This window comes from Lupinus angustifolius, chromosome LG06 (assembly GCF_001865875.1).
Source record: "Lupinus angustifolius cultivar Tanjil chromosome LG06, LupAngTanjil_v1.0, whole genome shotgun sequence".
Taxonomy (NCBI): domain Eukaryota; kingdom Viridiplantae; phylum Streptophyta; class Magnoliopsida; order Fabales; family Fabaceae; genus Lupinus; species Lupinus angustifolius.
Genome location: NC_032014.1, coordinates 18,289,871 through 18,301,893, shown reverse-complemented (window position 1 = coordinate 18,301,893; position 12,023 = coordinate 18,289,871).

Here is a 12,023-nt window from a genome sequence, read left to right as displayed (position 1 = left end):
CCAAAATAAGACCAAATCTCTAATTCCAATCTTCTTTGCCTTACTCAACCTTTTATTCACTTTTGTTTCTCTTTTTGATGTTTTTCCTTTTTTTGTTTTTTTTGAACACTTACGTACACAATTGTATTAACCATCATTAAGACATAACCAAGAATCCACAAGATTTGAAGAACAATGCACCTTGTCGTACTTAATACCTATTCCCAAAACAATTCCAAAGCTCCAAAATTCCCTAAGGTTAGGATAATCATGGTTTTTCACTTATAAGCTTGTAAGGAGGTAAATAACAATGAAAGAGGTAAAAGTCTCAAAGAGGCTATCAAATGATAAATTTGTTCAAGGTAGGCTTATATGTCTAAGTGGCTTATTCAAAAGAAATGTCTAGATCACTTCAATATGTGCATGTGAATATCAAGTATCAACAAGAAACAAGTCAAGTTCTAGAGTGCAAGTAATCAAGAGTGCAATCACACATGAAAGAATATTAGATGGCATACAACAATCCATCCACAATTAAGGCTCAAATTCTCACAAGGGACAAGTCTATCACAATTGTTTCAACCTCTTAATTCTCAAAAGGAACTTGACATACAGAAATGCACGGATTCACACCACAAGATATCAAGACTTAAGTGAGTGAAAGTTTGAGAGAAAATGCCCAAACCTAAGCAAAACCTAAAAGTCGAAGAAAAACATGCATCAAAAAACCACAACCTACAATGGTCTCCCCCCACACTTAAACTACACATTGTCCCAATGTAGCACAATCAGAAAATCCAGACATACATATCAATCAATTGAAATGGACAAGTACAATAGAATGTAGAAAAGGGAAAGGAAAACTCCCTGGTTCATGGAGGGAGGAAAGTTGTTTCAACCAATGAGTCCTCCTCCAAAAGTTCATCCACTAAGGAAGGATTTGTGAGGAAAGGCTTGAGGCGATGCCCATTGTCGTGCCTCTGTTTTCGGTTGCACAACCTCATTAGAGTCGCCACTATATTTTTTTCAATAAAAAATGTAGAAAAATCTTTTGCCCCAATGGCATTGGGCCTTGGACTTTGACATCCAGGTTCGGGAGTCGATTACACACTAGGGAAGGTATTAGAACCCAATGACCTGTTTGAACGATACCCTATTATATTGCATGGATTATTAATTGTGTTATATTATTATATTTTAACATAAAAAATATTATTTTTATTATTATGTATGGCAAGAATGATCTTGGTCCTACGTATCCCCTTTATAGGAATCAAGACTACGTAGTTCTTTGGGTAGATAAGGATTTGTTGGTTGGGTTAATTTTATTTATTAAAACAAGTAAAGTTTAAATTATTATTTTTGAAAAAAATATATGAGCGAAACATAGCTGTTACGTCCAATACTGCATCTCACATTAAAATTTAGTTAAAATAACCCATTTTTTGTTTTTCTATTTAACAAGTAAAATCTTTTTAAGACGTGAAAATATAATTAATCGTATTAATTATAAGAAAGTGAAGTGTAGCCCTTACGTCCGACACTGCATCATACCTTGAAATTGTTGGGGTAAATATTATTTCATTTTTTATTAACTCATAGATCTTTGTTTTTTTAAATATGTTTTAAGTTAATATATAATGAGAAACTAATTAATTGCATATTTTGCTTCAAAACTAAATATTTATTAAAAAGAATGATGTAATGTGTATGCATAGAGTGTATTGTTTATACATTTATCTTTTTGATGTAGTTATAATTATATGTTACAATCGTGGTAATTATTAATACTAATGCAATTATTGATAAAAATAAAACTACTATACAAGATAGTAATGAAAATGACATACCTCTCATAGTGATTCCAACAACAATGAAATGTCGCAACACGAAAAGTGGTGCAAAAAAGGCTAACCAATGCAAACAGACATGTAGTGGAGGCATGGACTTTGTGTGCAAGTACAAACTCATAGACATCGCTTTGACATGTATATGAAGCTCCTCTACAATGTATTCTAATACAATTATAATTTCTCCTGAGTTTCTTTGTGCTTTTTTTTTCTCATTTTTGTGTATAAGAGATCTTGGATTATTGTTTTTGGTTGAAGATTGTTGTTTTTTGATGATTGTGCATGGAAGAAGATGTTTAGGGAAGAAAAGGATTGATGAGTGTATTTTTATTTAGATAATGGTTGAGGATTATCGGGAATAGATGATGGATGAAAGACTTTCTGGATGAAATTCTTATGAATTTGAGGTTGAGTAAAAGACAAATGAGAAATTGATGAGTGAGTTGGTGGATGGTTGTGTGTGGGAGATTTTGGGATTGTTATGGATGATATGAATTTGTTGTGTATAAGAGATTTTTGTGATTGTGGATGGATGATTTTTGGAATAGATGATGGGTGAAGGATTTTTTAGAATGGATAATTGATGGAGGATTTTTTGAGAATGAATGATTTTGTAATGGATTGTGATTTGTTTCAAGGATTTTTGATTTCATGTCTCATATGCCTATTTAAAATTGAATTTTGACACATGCTTGAAAATCAAATCAAACCCCCTATTAACTTCCAAGAGAAAGTTAAGGAGATTCTGATTTTTGCTTTTAATTAAAATTCAAAATTTTGATTTATGCTATTATGATGTTTAAAATTCAAATTTAATAAAATTCATAAATTTCAAATTTAAATCATTTTTATTTTGGAACACATAATTTTTTTTTTATATAAACCCTAAATGTTTATCTTATTGTTATGTTTTTGAAAAAATGTCTTTTGGTCCGGACAAAATTAGGTGTTCACAACTGCCCCTATTTACTTGCTTATTGGATAGCACACGAACTAAGGTTTGAGTGGTGTCATGATAAGTAACTAGTAAAGAAATTAACGCTATTTGTTAAGGCATAAAATACCTTTTTGTTTGTGAGATAAGGTGTGAGGTACAAAAACTTTATGCTTTGAGGTCGTCAAGCACAAGGTCCATAAGGGCACAACTTGAGGTCATCAAGCACGGGGTCCTCAAAGGCACAATATGAGGTTGTCAAGCACGAGTCCCTCAAATTTAAAAAGGTCAGGCATAGAGCGTGGAAATATTGGCTTCGAGTTCGTCAAGCACGAGGTCCTCGAAGGCACAATTTGAGGTCGTCAAGCACGGGGCCCTCAAATTTTAAAATTCCAGACATGAAGCATGAAAAGGTTGACTTCGAGGTCGTCAAGCACGGGGTCCTCGAAGGCACAATTTGAGGTGGTCAAGCACGGTGCCCTCAAATTTAAAAATGTGAAGAAGATCTTTGCTCCTGACCTTGGCAAGGTTTTGATGAAGACACCCACATCACCAAAAAGAAGAAAAGGAAGAATACTTATGAAGACAAAGAAGAATAAAGCTTCAAGAAGATTAGATTAAGTCTCTATAGGTACTTCTATCCTAAAACTCTTATTTATGCAAAGTAGTAATGCTCAAAACTATTTTTTAAAGAATAATGAAACACTTTGAAAATACCTAAAACAAATTTTGAAAAGATGTGTAACGGGTTACTTAATTCAAGTAACAAGTTACATGTGAGAGAAAAAGAGTTATCCAACTTAAAACTGCTCAGAGTAATCCATTACTTCATTTGAGTAACAGATTACCAGTTTTACAAAAGTTGAGTAACCGATTACCCAAATGGTGTAATCGATTACTAAATTCGAATTTAAAAATCAAGTGGACAATATGTTTGGGTAATCGATTACCCAATGACAGTAATCAATTACTGAGGACTGTTGAATGAGATTTCAGATTTCAAAACGAAATGGTTTCACTCCAAACAAAATCTCTTCACTCCAAACAACTCCTACACTTTCAGAAAGGCACCTTGAGTATTTGGAAAGCCTATATAAAGACTCTAAACTCTCACAACAAAAATACAAAACTTTCATACAACTCTCATAAATTCTCTCACTATTTTTCTGCACTTTTTGCACTAAGCTCTTAAACTTTCAATAGAGAATTTATTCTGAGTAATTTGCTTCAAAAGCTTTCACAAATATATTGAGCATTATTACTAAGCATATAATTAGAGTTGATTGGATTGCAAGTGATATAATATTTCATACTTGTAAAGGCAATCCAAAGCCATTGTTGTAATTTTTCATTTATTGCAAACAATCTTTCTTTCACAGGGTGTGAATAGAAAAGGGAAAGAGTGACTTGGAAAGTGTTTTTCCAAGGTATAAGTATTAGTGAGTGTGTAAGGTACACAGAGATCTCGGGTTGAGATATTGTATTTACAACTCTTAATATTTAGTGGAAATCTCCTATGTTGCAAGAGTGTTGGACGTAGCCTTCGGTGGACAAGAAGGTGAACCAGTATAAAATACTTGTGTACTCTCCTTTCCCTTTATTCGTTACTTTACACTTGCTTATTTTTCTGCAATATTATCCGCTGCACTTTAACTGTAACATTTTGCAGAAAAAGTTTCTAATACTTTAGTTCAACTAATTCACCCCCTCTTAGTTGCAATCCTGTACTTACCAAAAAGGCCAGGAACAGAGCCTGGAAAGATTGACTTCGAGATCGTCAAACACGGGATCCTCGAAGGCACAATTTGTGGTCGTCAAGCACGAGACCCTCAAAATTTAAAAGACCAGGCATAGAGCCTGGAAACATTGACTTCAAGGTCGTCAAGCACGGGGTCCTCGAAGGCACAATTTGAGATCGTCAAGCATGGGGCCCTCAAATTTTAAAAGGTCACGTACAAAGCCTTGGAAGATTGACTTCGAGGTCGTCAAGCACGGGGTCCTCGAAGGCATAATTTGAGGTCGTCAAGCACGGGGTCCTCAAAATTTAAAAAGGTCAGGCATAGAGCCTAGAAATATTGGCTTCGAGGTCGTCAAGCACGAGGTCCTCGAAGGCACAATTTGAGGTCGTCAAGCACGGGCCCCTCAAATTTTAAAAGGTTAGGCACGGAGCCTAGAAAGATTGACTTCGAGTTCGTCAAGAACGAGGTCCTCGAAGGTGCAATTTGAAGTCGTCAAGCATGGGCCCCTCAGATTTTAAAAGGTCAGGCACGAAGCCTGGGAAGATTGACTTCGAGGTTGTCAAGCACAGGGTCTTCGAAAGTAAAATTTGAGGTCATCAAGCACGAGATCCTCAAATTTTAAAAGGTCAGGCATGGAGCTTGGAAAGATTGACTTCAAGGTCGTCAAGCACGGGATCCTCGAAAGTACAATTTGAGGTCGTCAAGCACGGGGCCCTCAAATTTTAAAAGGTCAGGCGCGAGGCCTGAAAATATTGGCTTCGAGGTCGTCAAGTACGGGGTCCTCGAAGGCAAGAATTTGAGATGGTTCAGATGAATAATATAATGGCATCATTGTTTGAAATATGTATGCATGAAGTTCGTGTTGATGTTTGTACTGTATGAATTTGACTATGCATTGATTGACATGAGTATGCATAATTATGCTTATGATGCGTTAGAGGTGGTTGATGTTTAACATAAGAAAATTAGGGGTTTAGGGGTATCCTTGTTTGAATGCTTGTGTATGCATGAATTTCATGTTGATGTTTTTATGATTAAAGTGAGTATGTATTTACTTGAATATTAATATGATTGAATATATGTGTGTCTTGCATATGCATTGTTTGTATCTCATGTATAAGCTTTGTTTCATGTTATTAATGATAATATGCATTGACTTGAATGTTGATGTGATTTAATGTATGTATGTCATTTATATGCATTGTTTGATGCTATTATTTTTTTATGTATATGCATTGTTTGATGCTATCATGTCATGTATATGCATTGTTTGATTAATGTGAATATGCATTGTTTGATTAATGTGAATATGCAATGTTTGATGCTATTATGAGAGTACTTGTTTGGTGTCATGTACAATATATATATATATATATACCAGTTGTTGCGCCCCGATTTTCGGCTGCATGAACTTATTTGAGTCACCACTACATTTTTCTAGTCAAAAATGTAGAAAAATCTTTTGGCCCAACCACGTTGGGCCTTGGACTTTGATATCCAAGTTCGGGGGTCGATTACACACTAGGGAAGGTATTAGTACCCTAGTTGCCCGTTTAAATGGTACCCTATTATATTGCATGGATTATTAATTGTGTTATTATTATATTACTACCAAAAAAAACTTTATTTTAATATTATGTCTGACAAGAGTGATCTTGGTCCTACGTATCCCCTTTATGGGAATCAAGACTACGTAGTTCTTTGTATTCTCTTATCCTTCGGTCACATGACTTGTAAAAAAAATACATTTTTCTTTAATAGTTGAATGCCAAGAAAAACTATTGAAAAACTACCCTCCCCGGGTTACTGACATATTGAGGGTTATTCAAAAATCATTTATTTTCATGATATCTAGGCTCAAATGAAGTGACTAGGGATATCTTCTTAGTGTTTGGGAGTTAACAAAAAATGCCTTGTGTCATCGAACATATCTGCCTAAAAATGCCCATCGTTTTGTGTTTTATACTTGCTTCATCCTCCATTTTATTTTTGAATCAAATATCTCATATTAATGTATGGATTAATTTAATTTGAGTTTATTTTGTGGTATTTTTTTTTGGGGTTATGTGATTAGGTTAATATAGTTGGCAGGGTGAGGTATGAGATGGTGAAATTTCCATGGTCAATGCATTAGTACATACTTGTTAAAAAAAATGCATTTGAGAGTAAATCATTTTTCATGAAAAAAGGAAACACGGGTAAGTGTCGATGGCCTTGGTCTTGACTGGGTCCTCAAATGAAAATTTAATGGGCCTCCAATTTTAGTTGGAGTAGGATAAATTGTATCATCTCTCTATCTTCTTGAATATCTTCTGTTTCAATATTGATTGCTTTCAATCGAGTCTAACAATATTATTCTTAAAAACCAACTCAAAGTTATGAGTATCCTTCACAATGGGATCATTAAATGCACGTAGAAAATGATTTTTAGTGATGCATGAGGTGAATATGTTTTATCATGTTACATGGATTGATATGCAACATATAACTCGAAATGATGCATGAAATGCAAGGAATGTGTAGGACTATGCATATGTTGAGATGCATGAATAGTGTGAGGATGCAAATCTTTTTATAATGTATAAGGTGTATGAATGCATGTAATTTTATTTTTTTATCGGATGCATGAGACCATTAAAAAATGTAATTTATGATTTATCTCGCTTTGAATGCATGTATGAAATATTTTTCTTATATGAGAAGGTTTGCAACGATGAATGGAATGATATGGTAAGATATGAAATTGTTATAGTAATGCATGAAGTAGAATGTTTAAATATTGTTTTTACTAATATATGAATAAATAAATATGTGAGGGTGTATGAATGATGTATTTATTTTTTAAAGTGTATGAATGAATGCATAATTAAATGAATAAAATAATTTCTCTTTTTGAATGCATGAATGAATGCTTAAGCGAATCAATGAGATTTTTTATTTTTAAATGCAATGAATGAATACATAAGTCAATTAATGAATATTTTTTATTTTTGAATGCAATGAATGAATGCATAAGCCAATCAATGAAGATTTTATTCTTGAACGTAATGAATAAATGCATGAGTCAATTAATGAAGATTTTTTGTTTTTGAATGCAATGAATGAATGCATAACTCGATCAATGAAGATTTTATTCTTGAATCTAATGAATAAATGCATGAGTCAATTAAAGAAGATTTTTTTAATTTTGAATGCAATGAATAAATTCATGAGTCAATCAATGAATATTTTATTCTTGAATGTAATGAATAAATGCATGTATCAATTAATGAAGTTTTTTTTATTTCTAAATGCAATGAATGAATGCATAAGTCAATTAATGAAGATTTTATTCTTGAATGTAATGAATGAATGCAAAAACCAATCAATGGTGATTTTATTCTTGAATGTAACAAATAAATGCATGAGTCAATCAATGAGGACTTTTTATTTTTGAATGCAATGAATAAATGCCTAAGCCAAACAATGGAAATTTTATTCTTGAATGTAATGAATAAATGCATGAGGTAGTTAACATGATTTTTTTATTTTTGAATGTAATGAATAAATGCATGAGTCAATTAATGAATTTTTTTATATTTTTGAATGCAATGAATAAATTCATAAGTCAATCAATGAAAATTTTATTCTTGAATGAATGCACAAATGAGTGAATGTTCGAATAATATATTTTTGGATGCATGTACGTATATATGCATGTATGCATCCAATATCATAAATAGGGTATACTTAATAGGTTTTGTGGGTTATCTAAGACTCTAACCCTATGGTGGGGATATAAAGCCTTTATAAGAAACATCTTATAAGATCTGCATATAAGGTGCCAAGATTGCCTCCAATCACAAAGAGAGGAAACCCAGATACCCTAGGGATTACAATTGGGGCATGTAGTCCACACCTGTAAGGCCCATGATATTTGGTAACAATCTGGGTGGTTCATCATGCCAATGTAAGTGAAGCCCAAAGTCCTCACCGACAAGGCGGATGTCCCTTCTAATCTAATGCTCGGGTATAGAGCATATACTTATGCTAATATTATAATATGTTGTAAATGGTAACAATAAAACAAAAATAAAATAAAATAAAAATAAAAAATAAAAACAAAAATCCATGCATTTAATTTTTATGGGCCTGACTCTCTTAAAAAAATCCCCAACAGAGTCGCTAGCTGTAGCGCCCCTATTTTCGGTTGCACGACCTCATTAGAGTAGCCACTACATTTTTTTCAGTCAAAAATGTAGAAAATTCTTTTGGCCCAATCGCATTGAGCCTTGGACTTTGATATTCAGGTTCGGGAGTCGATTACACACTAGGGAAGGTATTAGCACCCCAGTGGCCCGTTTGAACTAACCTATTATATTGCATGAATTATTAATTGTGTTATTATTATATTTTTACAAAAAAAATTTATTTTTATTATTATGTCTGACAAGAATGATCTTGGTCCTACATATCCCATTTATAGGAATCAAGACTATGTAGTTCTTTGGGTAGAAAAAGATTTGTTGGTTGGGTTAATTTTATTTATTAAAACAAGTAAAGTTTAAATTATTATTTGCGAAAACAATATATGAGCGAAACATAGCTCTTACGTCCAATACCGCATCTCATATTAAAACTTAGTTAACAAAAACTCATTTTTTGTTTTTTTTATTTAAAAATTAAAATCTTTTTAAGACGTGAAAATATAATTAATCGAATTAATTATAAGGAAGTGAAGTGTAGCCCTTACGTCGGACACCGCATCATACCTTAAAATTGTTGGGTAAATATTATTTCATTTTTTATTGACTCGTAGATCTTTGTTTTTTAAATATGTTTTAAATTAATATATAATGAGAAACTAATTAATTACATATTTTGCTTCAAAACTAAATATTTATTGAAAAGAATGATGTAATGTGTATGCATAGAGTGTATTGTTTATACATTTACTTTTTGATGTAGTTATAATTATAAGTTACAATCGTGGTAATTATTATTACTAATGCAATTATTGATAAAAATAAAACTACTATACAAGAAAGTAATGAAAATGACATACCTCTCATAGTGATTCCAACAACAATGAAATGTTGCAACACGAAAAGTGGTGCAAGAAAGGCTAACCAATGCAAACGAACATGTAGTGGAGGCATGGACTTTGTGTGCAAGTACAAACTCATAGATATCGCTTTGACATGTATATGAAGCTCCTCTACAATGTATTCTAATGCAATTATAATTTCTACTGAGTTTCTTTGTACTTTTTTCTCATTTTTGTGTATGAGAGATATTGGATTATTGTTTTTGGTTGAAGATTGTTGTTTTTTGATGATTGTGCATGGAAGAAGATGTTTAGGGAAGAAAAGGATTGATGAGTGTATTTTTTTATTGAGATAATAGTTGAGAATTATCGGAAATAGATGATGGATGAAAGACTTTCTGGATGAAATTCTTATGAATTTGTGGTTGAGTAAAAGACGAATGAGAAATTTATGAGTGAGTTGATGGATGGTTGTGTGTGTGAGATTTTGGGATTGTTCTGGATGATATGAATTTGTTGTGTATAAGAGATTTTTGTGATTGTGGATGGATGATTTTTGGAATAGATGATGGGTGAAGGATTTTTTAGAATGGAAAATTGATGGATGATTTTTTGAGAATGGATGATTTTTTAATGGATTATGATTTGTTTCAAGGATTTTTGATTTCATGTCTCATATGCCTATTTAAAATTGAATTTTGACACATGCTTGAAAATCAAATCATATCCCCTATTAAGTTCCAAGAGAAAGTTAAGGAGATTCTGATTTTTGCTTTTAATTAAAATTCAAAATTTTGATTTATGCTATTATGATGTTTAAAATTCAAATTTAATAAAATTCAGAAATTCAAATTTAAATCATTTTTATTTTGGAACACATAAAAATGTTATTTTTTATGCCCAAAATATTTATCTTGTTGTTATTTTTTCGAAAAATGTATTTTGGCCCGAACAAAATTGGGTGTTCACACCCATTAACCTTGAAGCTCTTATTTGTGGATTCAATTTTTATTTGTACAGCACCATAAGGAAACACATTAGTAACAACAAAAGGACAAATCCACCTAGAAATAAGCTTACCACTGATGACCAAGCCTTGAGTTGTACAACAACACTTGTTGACCAACCAAAAATTCCTTTCTAGAAATCATGTTATCATGGAATCTTTTGGTCTTTTCTTTGTATAATTTAGAGTTCTCATAGGCTTCTAAGTGGATCTCATCGAGTTCATTCAATTGGAGCTTTCTTTCTTCACCAGCTTGACCAAGAGCCAAGTTACAAGTTTTCACAGCCCAATATGCACGATGCTCTATCTCTACAGGAAGATGACATGCTTTACCAAAGACAACCCGATAAGGGGACATCGCTATGGGTGCCTTGTAAGCAGTCCTATGTGCCCAAAGAGCATCCTCAAGTCTGTGGCTCCAATCCTTTCTGTTAGGCTGTATCATTCAATTGGAGCTTTCTTTCTTCACCAGCTTGACCAAGAGCCAAGTTACAAGTTTTCACAGCCCAATATGCACAATGCTCTATCTCTACAGGAGGATGGCATGCTTTACTAAAAACAACCCAATAAGGGGACATCCCTATGGGTGCCTTGTAAGCAGTCCTATGTGCCCAAAGAGCATCCTCAAGTCTGTTGCTCCAATCCTTTCTGTTAGGCTGCACCATCTTCTCCAAAATCCTCTTTATCTCTCTGTTTGAAATCTTAGCTTTCCCATTACATTGGGGGTGATAAGGTGTGGAAACTCTATGAACAACCCCTTATTTCTTGAGCATAGCTTGCATGGATCTATTGCAAATGTGGGTGCCTTGGTCACTTACAATGGCTTTGGGTATGCCAAACCTGCAAAAAATGTGAGACCTAACAAAATCCATAACAACCCGAGCATCATTAGTCCTGGTGGCCTTAGCTTCCACCCATTTAGAAACATATCAAGAGAAAGTAGAATACAATAAAAGCCAAAAGAAACATGAAATGGACCTATGAATTCAATACCTCAAACATCAAACACCTCACAGAACAACATAAGTTGTTGAGGCATATGTTGTCTACAAGAATGGGTACCAACTGTCAAGAAAGGGTGCCACCTGCTCTCTGACACTGCTCACAAGTGCTACAAATTCTCCATACATCTTTGAAGATGGTGGGCCAATAAAATCCAGAGTCAAGCACCTTTCGTGCTGTCCTTTGGGTACCAAGATGGCCACCCACTGTAGAAGAATGACAAAATTGAAGGACTGACTCGATCTCATGATCTAGAATGCATCTTCTAGTAATCTAGTCAGTACACAATCTCCACAAATAGGGATCATCCCAAACATAATATTTAGCATCACTCTTAAGTTTATCATTTTGAGCTCTAGATGCAAGTAGAGGAAAAACAGGTGCAACCAAAGGACATAATAATTAACAATGTTAGCAAACCAAGGGGTAGGGAAAGAAATAGAAATATTCAAAAGTTGTTCATCAGGAAAATCATCTCTAATTGGTA